At 39.4% G+C, this 24,671-nt stretch overlaps 1 protein-coding gene across 1 annotated transcript in view; it reads right to left on the bottom strand.

The window, feature by feature from the left end:
• LOC139469319 (neuropeptide FF receptor 2-like) overlaps positions 1 to 7,845 on the bottom strand; it is an 87,750-nt gene extending 79,905 nt beyond the window's left edge. Inside the window, exon 1 of the mRNA XM_071251457.1 lies at positions 7,780 to 7,845. The gene's annotated coding sequence lies outside the window, so the exon portion shown is untranslated. The remainder of the gene's footprint in view (positions 1 to 7,779) is intronic.
• Between the last annotated feature and the right edge of the window lie 16,826 nt (positions 7,846 to 24,671).

The raw sequence follows: 24,671 nt of genomic DNA, 5'->3' as shown, positions 1-24,671 counted from the left end.
CCTTTAACACGAGTTATCTCATATCTCGGATCAGATCAGTGAAACCTCTCTGTTCGTTTCGCATGGGACGGGTGAGAAAAAAATGAATAGTTTTTGGAAGACTTATCATGGAGCAATTCCACATCCATCAGCTACACATATTTCTAATGCTTATGGGGAATGCAGGAGGGATGAGTTTTATTTTGGACAAAGCCATAAAATAAACATTTCCTCAAAAGCCATGGATATCAAAGAGAAAAAGATTGCAATCACGCACCAACATCACCAGAACTCGTAGAAGCCATGCAGTAATAATGTGAGATTTTGTTCTTATCCACAGTGTTGCAGAAACTATAACGCCGACGTCTTAAAGCATCCTGTTGATGCCCTAAACATTGACAAGTACCACATGTACCAGTACAGTGAGTAAATTGGTTTTACGTTCGGGAAATACCAGAATCTAGGCACTCGTGTCTTAAACACCGTATGATACCCGCCATACAGTCCTACGTACACGGTATCCAGGTGGAGCACATGTACCGTACAATACAGAAAGCATAACTTTAGTTGTGCAGTGTTAGTAACTCTAAGCATTCGTGAGCAGTTCGCATAAATTTCTTATCACCTTCAATAATTCTGCCACCTCAGCGTAACCATGTAAAAATCGTTAAATGTTTAGTCATTTAGAAGCATTCAATGTTCATGGAGGAATTTTTGAATCCCAAAGTAAAATATGTAATAGATATTCCTTCTCATGAAAACTAAAAGTTTATATATATAATCTATCTAACATTAGGTATGCCAGGGGACAGTATAAGGAGCAATGGATAGCCTTGTAGTTGGAGCTTTCGAAGACGCAGGTTCTATTTCCTTTATTGGCCCATTCTTGATTTCTGTAGGAGATATATCACTGGAATATTGGTAAAAGCGCCGTAAAACCACTGAACTCCCTCACTCTGATTGCTTTGCATCTTCTTGCATTTTGAGTCATTAATGATTGCAGTCGGTTACACTGTTAACATCGAAGCTTCCAAATCTGTTAATCTGTTTAAAACAAACCGTTATCTCAAGTCAGAATATTAGATGCCGTCCCTTTTTCATTGATTTTCCCAGTGTCGATGGAACATGATATGAATCACAATATAACCAGTAACGGAACCTAAGATTTGTCTAAATTGAGAGCTGTATAAATCCTCATTTGAGTTCTGGTGTCTCCAGATAAGTTTGAGATTAATCTCCTCTCAGTGAGTTATTTTTTTATTGAGCGGAGACAATGTATCAGGACATTTATGTGCATCAAATTAACACGGCCTACTTTGCTCTAGAAAGATTATCGATCAGATATCTTGGTTTGGCATCTGTCTTCAGGTTTTGTCCTGAATTTCCAGATCATTATATCTGCATAACTTTAATAAACTATCACATTTAGTTTGGATTTAATTTGAAGATGATATTCCCCTCAAACTAAATGGCACATACGTATTCCTTAGAGACATTCTTGTTTCAGTAAAAACAAATCAGATATCAGAAATCAACAGTTCTGTTCAGAGTTGGTTGCTTATTATAATTCAACATACTCCCCTCACTCCCAACGATGCTGGAGTTCTGGATCCCACTGGTGTAAAAGGTTACCCCCTGGCAGTGTAAAAAATACCCCACAGTAGAAATATAAGTATATATAGAAGTATAATGCGTGAGAGACATTTCAGCATAATATTGACTATTAATGGTGAAGATCCGGGGTAGAATAGGTCTTCAGCAACCCATGCTTGCCGTAAAAGGTGACTATGCTCGTCGTAAGAGGCGACGATCGGGTGTTCAGGCTCGCTGACTTGGTTGATAAATGTCATTGATCCCAATTGTGTGGATCGATGCTCATGATATTAATCACTTGATTAACTGGTCCAGACTCTATTATATACAGACCGCCGCCATATAGCGGTGCAGCGTTAAACCAACCAACCAACCAGTAGGATTCCTTTGGAATCCCGGGAAACCGAAGCTATCACAACATTACCAGCTGGTGGATAAGACAATGGCCTGCTTTGGACGAGGAGACGTTAGATGTTTCCACTGCTTCGGTTGTTGTTTAGTCTCTGGCTGAGACACAAGACTCAATCGCTGAACAAAATCAACTGGGACTGCATCAGAACTTCACGAGAAATGACATGATCAGGAGTCAGATGCCTTGGAACCAAGCATTCTGAAACATTTTTCATGTCCAGTTATTTCCTCAGGATTTCCTCGTAACTCTCTAATGGGAGATGCCTACTGTATTGTCAATGTAACGTGTGAGTCGTCGATAACCAAAATCATATCCTGTATCTTCTCAACAATTCCTTCGTGGCGGCAGTTGGAGGTCTTCCTGATCTTGGATCATCTTTGAGACCATGCGCCCACCATCAGAGAATATCTTAATGTAGTCACCTTGATGCCTGCAGAAATATTCTGCCTGATTATGTATTTGGGTCTAATACAACCCGTAAGCATGGAACATATATTGTACTTCATACATGCAAACCGTCACATCACATCTGTACACATCACATCTTAGTTCTGTACATGAAAGACAAAACGAAGAAACTTTGTTGTCATCTTAAACTCGTAATGGCAGCTTGGGTAACCGCTGTATAAGCCTCAAGGAGTTGAGAATGAAATTTGGATTTACACTGATCCATTGACCGTGGTAATAATATGCAGCATTTTTAAAATGTTTCAGTGGATTGATTTAGCGGTATATGTAGTCATACCCATTATCGTATTATATTTAACTTCCAGAATATCCAGTTAAGTTTTAGAAACATTTTTTGGTAAAACGTGAGGAAAAAACGTATTTATTCCAGCATTTCCAGGAACAGATACTCTTTTTGAAACAAAATACCACGTGCACAATGAATGTAGTCAAAGGCAGAAGATCGCCTTTTGCAAATAGCTCCTGATATTTCCAGGCAATCATTGCGATCAACTCTAGACCAGCATTCAACTTGTCATGACCGATGTCATTTCATAACGATTTCCGACCAATGTGAATACTATAGGCCATGCTAGGCAACAGTCATCGATCACATATAAGTTTACCTTTGTTATACAACATTATGTTTGCAGTATGGCAAGAAATGCTTGTTACACGCAAGAACTAACTCTCCCAATGACATTTATGATTTCAACCACTTAGTTGACAAAATGATTTATCATCTTTCTCAGGCAAGGCGCTTTTATATCCTTTTGACATACAACCATGCGCAATTGATCAGATATATATTGTACTCCACATCAACATTAAAGGAATGCATCAACTACAAATGCCTCCTTGTTGCTGCAAAAATATTGCATCGCTGAAAAATAGTAAACTCCTTCTTGAAGTGAAGGCCAGGGTTAGGAGAAGATAACATTCATTAAGTGGAACAGGGGCCAGTTAACATCGGAACATGTTCGTAAATACAAATCAATATCACAGCTTCTAATCAGAACAAGCTCATTTGAACTGTCAAGAGCATAGCGAACACAGTGATTGGCAGGTACATTTGGGACCTCTTCCCAAATACACGCGAGTGTAGCAAACAGGACTGGTAATCGCCACTGATACAATGGCCTCGACCTAAGGTCGAGATGGTGACAATTTGGGCTGCAGATATAGATTACCCACTGTTAACCAATGTATCACGTGGATCGAACAGATGACAATTTGTTTGGATGTTCACGGACCTGGTTCACCCCATCAGATATATTCCGACACTGACACTACATGTTAATTTCAATGTCTCGAAAGCCATTTCACGTGAGCGCTGTCATTTTGTCTAAATTGTGATGATAGTTTTAATAACTAGACAGCACATTATTGACTTTTTGGCCAACATATCGGTTCCAAATCGTTTCCTTTCCCCGGAGCGTATTCTGTAACAGAAAATGATAGAACCTAAGGATTTTTTCTGTCGGCATTATATACTGTAAATTACCTTACCTATATTTATCCATTTTCTAATTGATTGGGTTGTTTCTAAAGATAAACTTACGGCATTAATCACGTTTTCCTTAGATTTCCTTAGGCTAGTTCCAAATGCATTGTTCATTTAAAGTATTTTTACTTCTAGACACATCAGGCGAGTTACGTTCAAGGCAGGGCTTTGGGAGAAAATCGTTATCTAAACTATTTGATATCATTAAAAGTACATAATGTTTTTCTTGTCAAAACAATGTGAAGTTTGATAGATAAGATAACATAAGGTAAAGTATTATATAAAAGTCGAGTAATTGTTACAAAAACTAAGGGATCTAATGATTCGAATGTAGGTTATCGTTGAGGTGTACATTTACAAAACTGCGGCGTTGCATCTGAACGCAACATATAATCACAATGAAATTTCGCTATGCACACGCTGAAAAATGACTTCATAATAAGATATCAATGAACAGACAAAATGGCGAAGTGTTGGTACATGTACGATAGAGGGGTGACGTCAATATCCCTAGTTTGGCAAATCGCAAAGTGTACTTTTCAGACTGTGGGACAAGTACTGTCAAACAGGTGGGGTTGCTATGTGACTTCACTTTAACGTCACTTTAAACAAGATCGTATCAGTACATTAGCTGCACTATGCAATAGATTCAGATATGCTACTGTTATCAACAGAGATTTTTTTTGAATAAGAGGGAGTTGCTTTTAAACATCTACCGTTCAAAACCGGCTCTCTGCAGCCCCCCCCCCCCCCCCGAAAGCAAGGCGTCTTGTAAAGGGTGTTACACTAACGGCTTACCATAGGCGATAAAGATTGGTGTGGGCCAGGCAACAATTGGGATGGGATATGCACAAATGGCGTTACGCCATCATGAACATGTTTTTATACGAATCAAGGTTGTACCTCCGATTATGACAGAAAACGGTGTTGGCGACGTAGTGGCGAGAAGCTTGCCAGTGTGCTGTTGTACAAAACAACCTTAGCGCTACGACTGTCGTAAGTCTATGTTAAGGTATGGGAGTTACGATCTTCTTACTACTAAAATCACTTTGTACTACGCCACCAAGGGCAACAATTCTTGATCATGATCGTATGGAGAATGCCGCGGTAATGTCATTCATGACAGGCTAACGGATTTGGTTATTGGGTATGGACATTGGACTGGCCCGCCAAGTCTCTGACATGTCCCGAGAAGAGCATATGTGGGATGTTCTCGGGCGGAGAGTGTACGCCAGAGACCCAGGACCACCAACGTGGCCCAGCTTGGGGTAGCTCTTCAGGGGGAATGGCGGGCAACACAAAAGGCAATCAGCAGTATGCCATAATGGTGTCGTGCGTGTATCGCCAAACATGATGGACACACCAGATATTGATCGACACGCCCGAATTTAATTTTACAAACATTTATCATATTATCACCTTCACTGAGTGTTATTTCATCAGTTCCGTTGTGATTTGTCGGTGGTATAAAATACATGTAAAGCATTCTGTCTAACGTATTGCGTTTGACGTGTTTCAACAGTAACGTATATGCAGTGGTGGAAACAAGTGTTGGAGGGAGTGGTTTAACCCAGTTTTAACAGTTTTCACTTACATGGCGTGCACGGTTGGCCCAGTCGTCTAAGGCCCCGCGATTCGCTGTGCAGAGTTGCGTCCCTTGGGCACGCCAGAAACCTATGATTGTGCTTTCGAAACCCGGTTCCCCCCGGTTATGTTTCAGCACCATAGCCGTGCTCGTGGGTTTCACCGAAGTGGTAAACGTCTCAGACATGCAGCACTTCGGTCTTTCCTCCAACATTAAGCTGACACGCCGCGATATAACTGGAATACTGTTAAAAGTGGCGTTAAACACAAATCACTCACTCACTCATGTGGGAGGAAAGCAGGTCTTGGCCATTTACCAGTTTAAACCCGGGCATGGCTATGCAGCTGATAAATCTAGAAACATGATCATTGCGAATCAGGAACTGAACCAACGATCTTAGGTTTCTGTCCCGCCTAAGAGACGAAAGAGAGAGAGATACACTAACTGTCTAAATGCACATAATGTTTGTCATCGATGAGTCAAATTTGGAAATGTTCTCCACATGTCCATGAATGTTGAAACCTAAACAACGTATCCAAAGTATCGTTCTGTGACCTCGTTCTTGTTATACAATGGTTATACAACGACCTCCATGTCCATCCACAACACTAGACGTAACGGAGTCACAAGAGCACATAAATGCACAACAGTGAATACAACATAGAGCTAGACACATGGACAATTAATTCGTCCATTCTTTCATACGGATTTAATATTTTCTAATTAGGCCACACGAAGACGCAACAAGATTTATCTGAATAGCATACTGGAATAAGAAAAGACGTCAAGGGATCCTGGATAAACTCGCTTTGCACTTGCTAATTGCTGCACATGTGCTGCGCCAGTTTTGTACGGCTTAGTGCAGGCCTATGTATTTTCAAACACATGTAGCATAACAACATCTAATGGTTCTTGAAACACAATACAACTAAACACAAAGAAACAGCGAAATAATCTCTAGATAATAGCGCCAAAGGCCTTTAGGTACTCACAGGAAATATCTGCTAAAAGTATATGAGTATAAATCACTATAACGTTGTAGTCGTACATGTGGTCGCGAAAAGGTGAAAGCATCAATTCCATAAATGATGTTTTAACTTAAGAACTAGAGTTGAGGCCGAATATATATATCACAAGTTTCACACATTTCTTATGTGTGATTATTTGACATGATTATTTTTCATTGAAATTAAACAGTGATGCGAGAGGATAAATAATTTCGATTTTCTACCAAGAATACCATCAAACATAACAAGGTACACATTGAATTCGGCCCTTTAATACAGTTAGTAAGCATTTTATTTAATGAATAACAAAGTATGATTCATATGACGCGGAAATTTGAAAAATATTTTTAAATTGGTAATATAAATGACTGACTCGCGGGATTCTTTTTTTCGCTAACCCAGTAGTTATCGGCAGCAGGTTTGTCTTTTGATAATAATCAATAATATGCTTATAATAGTGTATGTTTTCTTATCCCTTCATTTATCCATATTGTTCCTAAAATGTCGCAAATAAATTCACAGCGAACAGTCTTAAGCTCTACGGTGTGAGATTGCTCTGTGGTCAGGAATTTCTGTTGCGCCAAAGACAGTTTTTAACGCCGACGTTATAGAATTATCCATTCTTAGGGAGCAAAACATGTATATTCATGATGTTCAAATGATTATGGCACGCATAATTGAAGAGAAAATCTTGTATCGTTGTTAAACGGTAGAAATACAGGACTGATTAAGTTGGGTGATCTAGGGTGGGGTCATCTTAAAATTGGCATGGGTTTACTGTCTGTCCGCGTTATCTCAGAAGCGGTTTAGTATGGTTGTTACACCTTATGAAATGAAAGACATTTTACTGCACTTGGTGTCATCATTTGAATTAGTGTATTATTGTGTGTGCATATTCATCAGCTTCAATATTGATGCTATTAACTCATAATACGACAGCTTTGTGATTAAAAAATGTTGGTTTACGCCGCTTTAAGCAATAATGCGACACGAAGAATACCCTTGAAACATTGTAAAGATATTGATAACAGACCCACGTAAAGGCGTGATAGGTGAAAGCCGTAATCACACGGCTAAACCTACATAAATATGAATGAATTACCCTTATGTATTGACGTGTTTCATACAAGCTTCTCACACGCATGACTGTCCAGTGGTTCAATACAACAAATATGTTTCAGGTACATTATCAAAGGTACAAATTGCTTTATAAATCAAACATAATTACTATAGAACAATAAGCCACTCTTACCTCGTTTAAAGACATGGTGGAAACTTATCCAGAATTGCTGAGCCTCTCTACTTCCAAACAGTTGCCTCTGGTCCAAGAAAAACATCCAGTCTGATTAAGTGCTTCAATCGAAAATTACGATAGAATGTTTCCAGCATTTCTCTCAGAAAATATGCGTATCAAATAATCGGCTAGCATTTGTGGGCGAAGGAAGACTGATTTGCGTCAGTGCAATATGAAACCTAGAACAGCATTGGCCCCCTCCTTTCACAGATCGTTACGGGAGAACATGAACTGTTATGACCCACCGAGGCTTATACTTTCACAGGCACCCTACCCTGCTTGATGAAGGCGGACTGCCAGCTAGCAACTGTGTTTCAGATTATCAGCTGGAGAAATGTCACTTAACAGATAAAATCCAGTTGATTATCGTGAAGCATTGAATCCAGAATATGTTAGGTTTTTCACAATGCAGTCGACAAAAGTATCACTAAAATTTAAAGAAATGTTATACTTAAAAGAGGCATTGTTGGAGAAAGTTGAATAGCGTTAAGTATAAAAGAACTGAAGCATGTTTGTCCTTGCTCTAGTAATGAATGTATAATGATGTAACTTTTCACCGCTTGTATGTATTTTTAAGGATTTTCAGGTTCAGAATCAATAGCCATGTTGACCATCAGTATAGTTTTCATTTTCACTTTGTCATGGTGGTCAGCAACACCGCGTATATTTGTAGACGTATATATATCATATTTTCAAGCGAGGTTAGAAACTATCTTTTCTGTGGCCGTATCAAGCACATAATGTTGACAATGTCAATTAATGTTTACATTTTCGGTTACCATGTGCAATGCAATGATTATACATACCATCCTTATGAATTATACATATGCATTATTCAGAGTATTGATTTAATGAATGAAGTTGGGACACAGAATTATGTGTTTCATCATTGACCGTTTAATACGAATGATGGATGTTTGATCGGTCGATGCTGTATTAACCTGTTTACCCTTGTTAATCTAATAAGATTAAACTGTGGACTTTGTTAAAGATTATATGCAATATTCTCATAAAAGGATTCCATGTAAACGTGAATTTGGTCGCATATAGCCAAACGTAAGATCAAAGTGTCTTCATAAACGAGTTTGAAATGTAATTCTTTGGTAGCATTCTCCTTGGTTAGATAGACCAAAATCTCGTTGACATTTTGATATCGAAGAATCGACGTGAGATATGAAACATTTGATCACATACTTCTGAAGGATATCGCTGTCTATCAACTATAGGCACGCATCAGAGGATGCCATGGCTGGTTATCGAAGTCTCCTTGACTGGAACTAGTTTTGACATTGATTGCTGTGAAGATTTTCTATGACCACTACACAACTGAACGACGACAGTGACTTCACACATGAAGGTGGGTGCTACCGCGAGTGCAGAACATTCTCAACAACTTCGCTAGCAATGTGTTGTCATTGTTATCATGAATAGTGGTACGAATACCTTCATTATTCCACTTTTGATTTATCACGAACCACTAATAGTTGGTTCGAAATTCACTCGATTATGAAACCTGATCTTAAAACATCCAATCCCGTGGAAAATGACTAACGAACTGTAAAATCACGCACTTTGTCACTGATCATTCATTCCCTTCGTCCTAACCCGGTGATTTTTGAATAACTTCATACAAATCCGCACTTATTAAAGTTCTAATGAATACATAATTTTTATTTGGAAGAGCCACGTATAACTCTATTTATAAAATGCATATGATTAAATCAGCGTAAAGGGCAAACCTTTCACATACTATGCATGTTGATTTCATCATATTCATCTCAACGAACCATCGACATTCTTCTTTGATCGTAAATCTAAAGCGTTAGTATAATTACAATATTAGACAATTAAACCAAAGCATCAATAAATAGAACCCGGACATAGCCGAGTTATATTTACTAAGCTACGTGTTTAGTGTCCTATGCCAAACATGTAAATTGGCAGTAAACACAACCACTTTTCTTGACATACATACGTAGAGAAAAAATATGTCTGCGTTTAAGTCAGAAATATGAATTCTCTCTCCACCATTTAATCACGTTCTCTGTACCCTTGTATCTGGCTTCAGCTGGGAACGAATTTAGCTCCCTAAAGCATCAATACCACAGTCGGTCAAGTCTTACTTCTGTGGTTGTATCAACAAATGTCAAGAGGGAAGAACCTCCGCAGCCTGTCTAGCACCAGAACGTTTAACACATTTCCCTTCACCTCAAGAATAGACCAGCTGAGAATACGATAATTAATTTTGGTACTTGTTAAATGTTGGACACAGCATTTGCGACAACTGTCCTTTTATGCTTATTTGGTTTTCTGGGAGTTAAACAAAGATAGTTTAGATTGAACATACATTGTACGTGTTCAGTCTGATAACAGGGAGATCACTGGTAACACGTTCCATGCCATGTCTGTGTACACTTTGTGATTTTGTATAATTATATTTACTTGACTTGATAATCTGATTTTAGATATATGTGCCATTTATTTCTTATGCAGTCAAATGATAAATGTAATTATTTTCATTTTTATTCGAACTTAAAGATGAATATTTCACGTGGATTGCCTTCAGTCGTACATTCTAGTCTTAAAAAAGCATACTCTATCTGTTCGAGATATTGACTTTTTTTTATTTAATATGTATTTTATCTTCCAAGTCACGTCGTGTATGCATACTATGCGTACTATACATGTACACGCATCAAGAAGAATTTAAAAAAATATTATTATATTTGTTGATGATGCGGCGTAAACAAATATTCACTCATTTTTATTGGTGTGTCCTTATGGTTTGTGTTTGTCGGTCAGCGACATGCCTTTTTCATAACTTAGACATTTTGTTTAATATCATAATTGTTTTTCGGCACTTTAAGTAGTTTAAATATATTTGTTCACAATCGACATCAAATAATCATATGTAATTAAAAACATTTCCATAATCATAAGAGTGAGTTTAGTTTAACGCCGCTTTTAACATTATTCCAGTTATATCGCGGCGTGTCAGCTTAATGTGGGAGGAAAGCCCGAAGTGATGCAGGTCTCAGACGTTTACCACTTTGATTAAACCCACGAGCACGGGTATGGTGCTGACAAACCTAGAAACATAATCGGGGCGAACCGGGACTCGAACCCACAATCATAGGTTTCTGGCGTGCCTAAGGGACGCAACTCTGCACAGCGAATCGCGGCGCTTTAGACGACTGGGCAACCCGTGCCCCCCATAATCATAAAAGCAGAGTTTATTGTTCGATTCCGGCTATATCAAAGGAATGTGTTTATGAATATCTATGAAATAGTTATGATACCAGGTGTTCCCGAAAAGGTAATCGCATCCTGATCCAACGGTGGCACCCGTCACAAACACATGATGTTGAATTTAAGTTTGGTTAACTGATGACAATAGGTTTTCACTGTAAATTTTAAAAAATAATAATAATCATACACAATTTAATTCGATCAAACTTTGAGCCTAGACTACATTCAATTCATATTAAAGTCCACCCTTTGCCCCTGATCCTCTTCTCGCTGAAGACGGAACCAACAATCACTGATCACGGCTTGTTCCTGCTGGGATTAGCAAACACACTTCTATACCAACATGTCCTGTAACCGTTCAGCTGCTTCTCCCTACCGAGGTCAAGTCAACACTCGATGCTGGTAATTTAGATAGGAGCAGGGCAACCATTGTTGTTCTTTATAACCAAACGCTAGCACAATCAAACATTGGCAAGTGAATGTGCCATTTACCATACTTCGATCAGTGCTTCCTCTCCGGCTCTTGAACACCAAGGACGTTGGAATAACACGCTATCGTTCCGCTCGTTCTCTCTCCTCAGTCATTTATATGCTAAACCAAAGAGGGCGAAGTCCTTAGGGCGTTTGTTCAAGCCCTTTGCATCTTCGGCTGGAGATCGGTCTATGATATTCTCCAAATGCTCAAGCTACCTTACGAAACGATATGATACATGTGAAGCAGTCTTTGATAACTTCACGCCGATTCTTGTAAGAATATATCTCCAATGTTGGACCAGTGGTGGCTCGTCATCTAGTAGAGAGATGCGTAATGTGCTTGACATGATAAGTCATCTAGTACTATTACGCTCTGTAATTGATGTACTTGTATTAAAGGGAAATACCTTTGACATATATAGTTCACAAAAGTGGGTGGTTTTCCAGTTCACAGTCCACAGTAGCCCCAACCCTGTCGGTCATATAAACCGCTGGTTAACTCACTATTCTGAACAAACATTGCATATTTTTTTATAAATAAAGCGACAAAACCCTTTCAATATCCGGTAGCAATCTCTGCATAAAGCAGAATCGATATTACGAATCATGAGCATGTGTTTATGAATCACTACCAAATTTAAATAGTGATAACACCAGGTGTTCGCGAAAAGGTGAGCGTATCCTTCCCCACCGTTGGCACCAGTTACAAACACATGCAAAGGCAAGTCAAGTGTTAACCTGGAAAAAACCACGGGAACATATGGCACACGTCAAAATAGGGAATTGCATCGGACATCATTTTTGTCAGTGATGTGTCAAATTTGGAAATGTCATCTACATGTCAACCATAAATCTTATTGAAAGCGTTACTGAGGCCTTAACCCTGATCAAACAACTTCTGAGCAAGAGTCGCATGACGTGCTTTAAAATGTTGGTAGAAAGGGCATGCTCTATTGTATTTCAAAAGTTGTAAAATGTAGACAAATTAGGTTGTAGCTGCTGGAATATTGCTCTACAAGAAGGGAAGGTTGACGATTGGAAAGTTGTTTTGTCACTCTAAATCCATATGCATAGACCTAAATATGAAACAGATGAGTCGGTCTCACTTGAACGATGTCGATACGACTGAAACTGAAGTTCAACTTTTTGGCCAAATTACCGTGTTTTAACTTTGCCATTCCAAGCAGAAATTCCGATGCATGGGCACAATAAACAGATACGCAAGAAGGGTAGCACAATTGGTGCCAATGGGGATGCCTTCTTCTTGCCTAAATGTCCTAGCCCCGAATAAGAACGATATAACTGTCACATCTGTTTCTCTTATGAGTAAATGAGGTTTGGTTTAACGCCGCTTTGGACAATATTTTAGTTCTATCGGGCGTGTCAACGTGATGTGAGAGGAAAGCAAAGTGACGCAGTTTTTATACGTTTACCATTTTGGTGAAACAGACGAGCACTGATATGGTGCTGACAAACCTAGTGACATAACCAGGACGTGTCGGGATTCGAACCGACAATCACATGTTTCTGCACGCCTAAGGGTCGCTGCTCTGCGCAGCGAATTGGGCCTTAAAGGACCCGGCCAATTGTGCCTCCTGTTTCTGTTATGATGAGATAAATCTGTAAATGTAGTTTTCAAACAATACATCTGGTGAATTATACACAAAGAACTGTAAATGTCATATTCATGTGATGCACTTATCTGTAGAAACAAAAAACCAGTGAAGGCGACAAACATTCATGAATCACGATAAAATTGCCACCATTACACCAAGTATTCCCGAAGGTATGTATCTGTCCATCGTTTAGCTGAACAAAGCCGATGATTACTGATATTGTTGACATTCATTAATAAAACATAGGTCTATGTGATTAAAATAGGAATGTTTGATCTGTTAATTGTTTTTTTAAAAATGATATGTGGGCACGGGTGGACCAAACGCCTGAGTGCCAGCGAAGGGTTTGAATAACCAAATTCTCCCTGATTATGATGCTTGATTTGTCGGCATCGTATCCATACTCATGGGTTTTACCCAAGTGGTACACGTCCAGCTAGTTGCTTCCCTTTGGGCATTTCGCAAATAAAAGATTTTTGTCTTTTTTTGTTTGTTTAACGCCGCACTCGGCAATATTCCAGTTATCAGATGACGGTCTAAATAATTGAGTCTGGAACAGTGATTGGCATCATGAGCATCGATCTATGCAATCGGGATACGGTGACATGCATCAACAAAGTCAGTGAGCATGGCCACCCGATCCCGTTTGTAGCCTTTTACGGCAAGCATTGGTTGCAGAAGACCTATTCTAACCCGGATCGTCAGGGGTGTCGTGATATAAGATAATTTAACATGTTCTCAATAAAATAAATAAAACAAACGACACCAGGTTCATCCTTGAATAACTCTCTCTGGTTCAGTTTGCTCACCTTCATCATCCCACATTACTGATGTCTCTATTTATACGGGGGGCACGGGGGGCCCAGTCGTCTAAGGCACCGCGATTCGCTGTGCAGAGTTGCGTCCCTTGGGCACGCCAGAAACCTATGATTGTGGGTTCGAATCCCGGTTCGCCCCGATTATGTTTCTAGGTTTGTCAGCACCATACCCGTGCTCGTGGGTTTAATCAAAGTGGTAAACGTCTGAAACCTGCATCACTTCGGGCTGTCCTCCCACATTAAGCTGACACGCCGCGATATAACTGGAATACTGTTAAAAGCGGCGTAAAACCCAACTCACTCACTCACTCACTCACTCTATTTATACGCCACAACCGTGACCTACTGCTTGGTTTGCTTGTAGAGGCTGTGTCACAACGTCTATAACTGGGGCTAAATGAAGCCATTTCATTCTATTGTAACCGCAGGGAGACAACAAGACGGCCAGAACACTTCTAAGACGATAACCCCCGTCTCTGCAGACGCTCAATATCTGTTGTAGGCCGAATGATGCGTTTAGACTCAAACTGTGCCGTATTGAAAGATGCTTGTAACTGAACAAGCGTTAATCCGACAGTCTCCATTTGTTCTCTCGCTGCTCTGAATATATGTTTAGTACTGTAGAAGAAGGAAGAAGACGAGGAAGTTTTGTATTTATTAGTATGTCATATGTTGTATGACGAACAATACTCATGAGATTGCTAAAAACCAACATGCGGCGGAACGTAGGGCTACTAGACACATAGGCCATTATAAAATCTATCACATATAGTGACTGAAACAAGTATTTACACACTCACATACAAGGTAACTCACACAAGAAACAAACGTACATCACGGAGGGTGCTTATTATGACAATCTTGTGCATATGTACTGTAAATACCTGCTATGGTAGGTGAGACCTACACCCTTACACATTTGAGGTAGAAGTGCGGCGAGGAGTTGAGCAGGACTTGACATTATTTATACGAGCTGTTCAACTGGTGTTAACTAAATGAAAGAGGGAGGGGGATCTGAGGAAGCTACATGTTTTCACGAATCATATCGAAGATCTGAATACAATGTACAAGAAGTAAGAAAATGAATTTCCTCTTCGACAACATTACAATTACAGAATTGTCAAATTCGTTCAAGGCCGAGTACTCAATTTACTTTCGAATGCTTAAGTACCTCATCGAACCTTACTAATATGTTATGTTGCCATTTATCAAGAATAACACTAACATAGCTTTCAGCAGATACTTTGTTTTAAACGAACTATTGGTACGCACTTTATTACCATTCGGATGCCTGTAATCATCCCACAGAGCAGTAAGCCAAATATCGCGATCTAACGATAACAGTCACTCTTTTGCATTGTCAACATCTGTAATAGAAACATTTAAAAAGGTCCCAGACAGGATGCTGAGTAGAATGGGGTAGTAAAAGCACATTGTCATTCCAAGATTCTTAGTAATCCATCAATCGACGGTCAAAAAGAACCGAGTTCTAAAAGCAATAACAAACAACTGGAAGCAACGAGCAGATTGTATACTTCCATGGGAGCTGAGAAAGCAATTGGAGTGCACGCTGATCCGCTGACAGGGTAATAATGCTATGTCATATGAGCATATCCATCTGTAATCTGTCTGACGCTATATAAGTAGTGTTTATAAGTGTATTTGATTTATTTTGATTTGATTTTGATGTCATGGTGCGTTTTAAGTACTGACGTAAGATTGGCGTATGATTCCAAACGTCTACGCCAGACAACAATCAGTCTCGATTATCTTCCGAAACAGAATCCACAGGGCGCAAAAGGCAAAACATTGATGACAATGACACAAGGTGTTCGCGAAAAGGGTAAGCATGTCCTGAGTAACCGGTAAACACCTGACCTACTTTGATGGCCTCAATCGTGTAACTGCTACACACTAATTATATCACAATTCAAATCTCATAGCTTATGTTACTTGTATAATATCACGGAAACAGACAACATACAAGGAAAACACTGATAGTATATCATTTGATTAATCTCGTAGACGGCTATATTGAAATAGATATCGGAGCTTATAGTGTGTTACAAATCTTTCTTTGGGTTCACTTTCAAAGAAACTATGCAAGTAACGTGATCGTAGAACTAGCAATCTCTTAAGAGGATATAATGTACTGATTGACGTCCCATGTGGCTTTCTAGTCATGAAACATCCTTTATTCGCCATGTGGTGTCGCGTTGTCCCGTGTATTGCACATTGGTCTCAAATCTGGCGAAATGTAAATGGATGGGTGACCGTGTTTGAGAGCTTGACTTCTGAGAGTTTGTGGGGTTTCGGTCAGTCCTCACGCGTATGCACGGGTTGCATGCTTTGTTCGACACATGCCTATGTTCACCGAGAGATAGACACAGGTCATGATGAACCAGCCATATGAGCATTCGCCTGGTAAATAGAATCTCACGCATAGCCAATGGACCTTTACGTATTATTATTATATACAGATTAAAATAGAAAATGCATCAATATGGGTTTGGGTGATCCTGGGTGGTTAGGCTTGATTGTAATAAAGAAGTTGTTCATCCATAAATTCTTATCCTTACTTTGTACTCCAACTTCTAAATGCCTATCAAAGAAGTTACTAGTCGTCTTCATGGAGACGTGGTAATCTCAACTCACTTGCTTTATAACGGTGTTAGAATCTACACCGAAACGTCGCTCTTAATTGTTATAAAGAAGTTGTTCATCCAAACATTCTTATCTTTACTTAGTCTAACACCTGCCCATGCAGTACATGGATTTCAACGATTTTCAAGTTTCTACACCGATATGACTAACACTGTGGGCAAGACGTTAACTCCGAACTCAAACACTTACCTGTTCCGTTTGAAATGGATTCTAGATATGTTCAATACATTAGCGTGCCTGTGCCATTCAGAAAATACAAAACGAAAAGTAGCGGACTATCAGTTTCGAATGTATTTATTTTATATCAGAAAACGTTCTTGATCTCAAGTGAAGGCTGTGGCTAAGTTAATCTATTGTTGGAACGACGTCACACGAAATCATGATTGACGCCATGAACAATAGACGGCGTTATTGGAACGAACTAGCCTATGAGCATGAAGCAAAATTAATAATATTTTCAGCAATATCCGCGTCCCTACGGGTAATATAATACGTTACTATAACGTAGATACAATTTATGGACGTGTTCATTATTATACCGTTCTTTATCATCCGTCAGCTTCTAAGAAATGCCAATCAAACAAGTTTACTTTTCTTAAATAACAGCAAGACAGCGTAGAGCTTACCCGCAACAGCTATATACAGTGAAGCTAACATTTATCGAATGTCACATGACAACACCATGTATACGCAATTACAAGAAGCAATAGAACGTAGCGGTTGTTAGAACACGCACAATCCTTGACTGTAATACCGATAGTTAATAAACGCAAATTTGGCTACAGTTAAAATGTCATTTTGAACCATTACATTGATGGCAATGGGTATCGCATCATCATCAAACGTTTACCAACGCAGCAAACTTAATGCTTAAGTATCTCTCTGCTGTGACATGAGTGGTATCTTTATTGATCGCAGTGTGTTGCCTAGCTTGCAGCATTAACTGAACAAGTAATTTTACAAGTTGTCATTGTCATGCTCGCAGACTGTATCGCTTACTGTTTGACACCGCCTGGCCACAGATCACTGTCTGTGCCATGGCGTTATACAGATCCATCCTCTCGGCGTCACGTCGCATTCGTTAAAAATGTATCAATCACTTTAACTAATTGGTCAATGATTACAGAAATGCATCTTAAGTTTGCATGGAAACCGATAATTACAAAGGGTATAAAGAGTGCAAATACGTAAGGTGAAGGTCACAACGCTATCTCTCAAGGCTGGTGGAAAACTACATGTAGTTTTAATTTCTCTGCGTCCTTGACTGAATATATTTATCTGTTAAATGAAAAATATCCCGCGGCACCTCATAAGAAAGATATATACTTGTTAACAGTTAATGCTAGGAAGATCATATTATGTAAAAATGATCAAAACGAACATTTTATTTTAACTGTTTTTGTTGTTTAAACATCAGTGATTTCGAGTATAGGTATACGTTGAGGAAAGTGTATTGAAAGAGAAAATTACTTTACAGTGTTATGTACCGCGAAACCAAACTAAGCACATGAAATGACTTTTCACTTTGTTTTAGAAACAACATAAACGTCTTGAGCATGTGGTAAACAGGTGTCATGTTTGTTATCTTAGTAAATCAATCGGATATGAAAAACTGAAGGAAGAAAATCCGACTCATTTCTCATAAAACATTTTCTGTTATCAGAACCCTTTTGTTCACTACGAGGGATATCTATTGTTACATACATGTATACCTCACATAAGGCGAAGTATACAATTTCATGCCAAAAGAGTAGGGAATAGTTGGAATCTTCAATATATCTGATCTATATGGTATTAGCAAATGAGTGAGTTGGGTTTAACGCCGCTTTTAACAGTATTATCACGGCGTGTCAGCTTAATGGGGGAGGAACGCCCGGAGTAATGCAGGTCTCAGACGTTTACCACTTCGGTGAAACCCAAGAGCACGGTTATAGTGCTGACAAACCTAGAAACATAATCGGGGCGAACCGGGATTCGAACCCACAATCATAGGTTTCTGGCGTGCCTAAGGGACGCAACTCTGCACGGCGAATGGCGGCGCCTTAGACGACAGGGCCACCCGTGCCCCCTATTTCTAAATGAAAATGATATGATCATATCTGCTATGGACAAGGCTATCAAATCTAATTCGTTGAGACATGCTTCCGATTGGTCGACCAATGTCAGCTTGATTCATGTTGTTCCACTCATCAATGAGTACAAGACCGAGTTCATTCAGAGTGGTGGGTGGATTTTGACGTTTTGACGTCCCAGACGTGTTCATTGGGGGAAAGGTCAGGACTGAGTGCTGGCCATGCCATGCAATGGATGTTATGCTGTTGGAGGAATTGGGTCACAATCCTGGTACGATGAATACGTGCATTATCTCTTTGAAAGATAAAACGTTGCCCAACACGTTGTGCAAATGGCACCACGAGTGGTGCATTGATGGTGTCCCGATAGAACTGTCCCCATACTATTGACCTTCGGCTAGTCATTGTAATTCCACCCCATACCATAATGGACCCACCCCTAAAACGATCATGCTGTATGATGTTTACTTTCATAAAACGTTCATTAGGACGTCTCCAAACTCGATTCCTTCGATCATGGAAGTCGAGAGTGAAACTCGATTCGTCATCGATTATCCCCGTGCAGATGTTCCCTACACCACTGACGCCTCTGATTTGACGTGCAGTATGTTGTGGGATGACACATGGACGTCGTGCACGAAAATGCCGTCTGTGCAGGCGATTTCTAATTTGTCTTGTAGTTGTTGCCCCTGGACGTCCAGAGCGGCGTCGTATATCGACGTTATGTGTTTGTCAGTATCAGGACCACAATCTGCTGATGACAAATTTAAAAGCATGCAGCTTTTCTGAAAGGGTATTCTGACGTATGCCTACCTGCAACATGCCTATTACACGTAAGCGTTCAACACGTTGCAAACGTCGCATAACCAATGATCATGCTTCCTTAATGATTAAACGTGTTTAATAAAGTGCTTTTGAGCGTTTGGTTACAAGAATACAAATGCAGTCTGAGTAACAATGGTAAATCTAGCACACCACCCCTTGTACGTGTGTCCGAGGTCACGTTCTTTATGACTGTCACAGCGTCTGAGTGAGAGCTTAATTTCTTCGGAAATGTTCTTGCCACATAAATCAGTTACTTTCTGTGCCAGATATTGGTGTTTTTTCTTGTTGACATCCACAAATTCGCTTCCTTGTGTATATCACTTCTTCGTGCCTTCAGTACAAGTGCTCCTCATGATAAAGAAGTTCACATCCATAAATTCTCATCCTAATTTTCCTGTAGTTGCACCCAAAAACATTATCGGCCCTACATTGTATGCCCCTTGTATAATATGTTAAATAACGCTTATCAGTACAGCAATTCAAGATGTGTCATAAGTTATTAAATCCCTGATTATTATAACATTCTAGCTTCATTTAGGCGACACAGGTGTCAACATTCCACAAGGCTGTATGACAAAATGGAGGACCTCAACTTTTCAATTGTCTACTTGCTCTTTGTGTCGAGAGACCCGTGAAGATTCTGGGGTAGAATAGGTCTTCAGCAACCCATGCTTGCCGTAAAAGGTGATTATGCTTGTCGTAAAGGGCGACCAACGGGATCGGGTGGTTAGGCTTGCTGACTTGGTTGATGCATGTCATCGATCCCAATTGCGTGGATCGATGCTCATGATGTCAATATCACTGGATTGTCTGGTCCAGACTCGATTATTTTACAGACCGCCGTCATATAGCTGGAATATTGTTGAGTGCGGCGTTAAACAACAAACAAACAAACAAACAAAGTTAACAAACTTTGTGTTGAGCAATATTCCAGCAGTTCCAGCCTTCGGTGTCTACATTTCACAATCTTTGAAGTACAATCGAACTTACTCTTTCTGCCAAGATTTCAAAGAAATTTCTTAATTTGACGCAATGATGTTCGATGCAATTCATTTATGACATGTGGTATGTGCTGTTGTGTGTGTTTAGGTGAACAATTGACTTGCGTTTGCATGTGTTTGTGACGGGTACCACCAGTCGTACAGGATACGCTCCCCTTTTCGCGAACACCTGGCATCATTGCTATTTGATAGGGACATACGAGGGGTGTTCATTAAAGATTTCCCCTGACCCACTTCCGATGGACCTAGTGGAATGAAACTTGGCATAGGTATTAGTCTTTCTCCACATAGGAACCACCAAGAGTAACACACTTCTCTCATCGTTTTATGCAACTATGGAGACCTCGCTTGTAAAAGCCCTCATTTTGCGTCTCAAACCAGGACTTGACTTCAGAAATCAGTGTTTTATCATCTGTGAAACGTTTTCCCTTCAAAAATGACTTCATGGTTGAAAAGAGGTGGAAGTCAGATGGTGCAAGGTCAGGAGAGTAAGGAGGATGTGGAAGGATTTCATGGCCACAGGACCGCGCTTCTATCTGGGCAACATGAGAGTTGTGAACTGGAGCATTGTCTTGCAGGAGACGGACACCCTTGGTCAGCATGCCACGCCTCTTAAGCTTGATAGCGTCCCGCAATTTCCGCAGCAGTGAAGCATAATAAGCTCCTATAATTGTGGTACCCTTTGCCAAGAAATCAATCATCACTACTCCGTTCTAGTCCCAAAACACCGTGAGTATGACCTTGCCTGCAGAGGGTTGGACACGTGCCTTCTTTGGGGTTGGTGACTCCACATGCTTCCATTGCATCGACTGAACTTTAGTCTCAGGATCATAGTGATCGACCCATGTTTCATCCTATGTGACAAGTCTGTCAAAAAGGTTTGCCTGTTTTTTTTGGCACATGTCCAAAAGATCCTTTGAGCAATTGACTCGTTCCTGCTTTTGGAAAGGTGTGAGCAACCTGGGAATCCATCGTGCAGACACCTTATGCATGTTCAAATTGTCATGGATGATTTTTCCACAGACCCTACACTGATCTTGACATCTTGTGCTAACTGGCGAACAGTTATACGTCGGTCTGTCAAAATGGCGGTCTCCACTTGATGGATAGTGTCCTCATCAATGGCTGAATGGGGGCGACCAGGAATGGCAGCTGTTTCCACAGATGTCCGAACACACTTGAACTGGCGATGCCAGTGTTTAACAATGTCATATGATGGGGCATCTTCCCCATAAGTTGCTTTCATTTCATCGAAAGTTTCTTTTGGTGTGCGACCTTTCAAATATAAAAACCTAATCACTGCGCGGTATTCTACTGGCTCCATTGTCACACCCTACTCGATCATAACAACCTGTAAAAGTGGTAAGATTAATAGTTCGGTGCTGCAAGTTCAGACATAACCCATAGATACATGTATCATTACACATGTAAAATTTCAACCAAATATGATAACCCTATGTGGTTAAGGGGAAATCTTTAATGAACACCCCTCGTATGACAAAGTCGGAATCTCACACTGGATTTTGCTTTTACCAGAGATTTTCTTTGGCTATGGAAATGGTTTTGTCGCATATATTTATGATATGCAACTTTGTGGGTAATTCTGTTTAACTTCAGTGTCTATTAATGTGTGTTGCATCAGTGTAACTTCCCTTATAAAACATTTTAAACGTAAACATCAAAACATTAATAATTATGTGTAAATAAGTATTTATACTGAATGAAGGTTATTTCCAGGGTCGTAACATAATGTAATAATCATAACTCATCACATACGTATTTATTGAATGTTCAGGTGACTTAACACCGTACTATTACTGGTTGTAAACATATTATTGAGCTTATAATAATTGGGACGACTGTGACAATATTTATATGCTTGTAATATAATTCTTTCCAATGATAAACACCAACACATTCATCACCAACTGCTCCACATTTACAGATGGGGCAGAGTCGTTCAGTGAGTGAATCTTCATGCCAAAGGCCTACTTCTATCGGCAGCATGTGCCATCTAATTCTTAAATACACATCAGGCACAGATATCGACTTTATGTAATTATAGATCATTCCCTTTGAAAATAAAGTCATCAGTATCATTTGAATCAAACAACTGACGTTTGTTCAAACCATGTTGTGAGTGTGTGAGTGAGTGTGTGAGTGAGTGAGTGAGTGAGTGAGTACGGTTTGACTCCGCTTTGAACAGTATTACAGTATTTCAAACGTCTAAGACGTTTTGCACTTTGGTGAAACCCACGAGCACGGGTATATCGCTGACAACCAGCTTTTATGAAGAATAATCTGTTTATTCCAGATAAATGACAAACAACAGTCATCCAAAGTACTTTAAACATAAACTGGGCAAGGTGATTTTCATCTATTACCAACGAATTTACATACCATTTTTTATGAACAACAAGTTTGATTTTCCAAGTTTACACCAATAATATAAGACTTGTTTCTTCACCTTAATGTGTGAGTGAGTGAGTGAGTATGGTTTTACGCCGCTTTTAGCACTATTCGAGCAATATCACAGCGGGGGACACCAGAAATGGGCTTCACACATTGTATCCATGTCTTCACCTTAATGTCCAAAGAGAGTTATCGTAGAGGATACCGCTGATGGGCCTTTACATAGCTGAGACATAAATTTAATAAATACAAGTATTTGCGCTCCCACAAATCACATATCTGTAGAACATTATTCGGAACAACCATTTGATCAAAGGCCTTGAATAAACAGTCAGTTGGAAAGTGCAACTATCTTGCTTTAGTTAACGACTAATACATTACCTTTAAACCTTGATTTACATGAAGTATGACTCTTATAGTTATACAATGATAGAAATATCAATTTTGTGGAAATTGATACTAAAATAAGTATAATTATCAACAATATCTATCATTGTCTTACCAGATCTGATTTTATGTGTGGCAACTCCAGATCTAAATATGATCTTTTGTTTACTTTAATTTCAACTTTCCACTTCAGAAGACCATTTGGTTGTATGCTGTAACTGCTTTCAGCTTGTAACACAACATCATCGCCGAACATGAGAACAAAATAAACAATGTTACATGGCCTAAATTTATATCTAAATGCACCCTCTAACATAGGCCAGTATCTAGATAAGACTTAAGACCGTTAATAAAATAATATTATAGACAAATTTTCGCTTTCAGGGATGTCTTTTTCACATCTAAAGAAAACAGATATATTATCTCCAAACGTTAACTTAATAGTATCATACATATTTCATATAACTCGTACTAGTCTTCCAAATATTACCTATTGAAACCTTTTGACATGAAAATAACAGCGACAAAACCCTTACTGACATAAAAACATAAAGCAATTCCCTACATAACCCAGACGTAACATACTACCAGTAACCTATTCTCTGCACACAAGGCGGACCAATCGTTAGGAGATGGAAACTGGGGCTTATTCGAACCCCGGTCTTGTACTAACACGAGAGCGCCATACCAATCCTCAAATTGAGTGAGTGAGTATGGTTTTACGCCGCTTTCTGCAATATTCCAGCAATATCATTGCGAGGAACACCACAAATGGGCTTCACACATTGTACCCATGTCGGGAATCGAACCCGGGTCTTCGGCGTGACGAGCGAACGCTTTAACCACTAGGCTACCCGACAGCCCACCAATCCTCAAAGCATTATTCGTAAAGAAGGCTTATATTGTTTAAAACTATAATGGTTTCCTGGCGTATAATGACCATTTTTCTGGGCATTTCATGATAGCTTAACACATACTAAAATCTCAATAACATTTGTTTTTAAGTTGTTTTCGATACTTTTTTTGTTTACCGCATTTCAGTAACATAAAAAAGTATCATTGAGAAACCCATTAAGGATACACATTTTTAAACCTATCAGATTTATTGACATACTTTGTTGAATGCTGATTTGGAAATTCGAACAAATTCGAAAACATGTTTATTGCTGATGGTGAAATTAATGTTTCCGGGACTTTCCGATACTATTATGCTTCTCTAATGATTTTACTGTTGATCTAGTGATAATCTTTCTATAAAATTGTTGGGGGTGTTTCCAAACATATAACGCAGTGGCTGTTGAATCCTGATAGTAAAAATAATGTTAATAAGAA

The sequence above is a fragment of the Haliotis cracherodii genome, unplaced genomic scaffold (genome assembly GCF_022045235.1).
Source record: "Haliotis cracherodii isolate W230 unplaced genomic scaffold, xgHalCrac1.p SCAF_2, whole genome shotgun sequence".
Taxonomy (NCBI): Eukaryota; Metazoa; Mollusca; class Gastropoda; order Lepetellida; family Haliotidae; genus Haliotis; species Haliotis cracherodii.
This window is presented reverse-complemented; position numbering and strand designations above follow the sequence as displayed.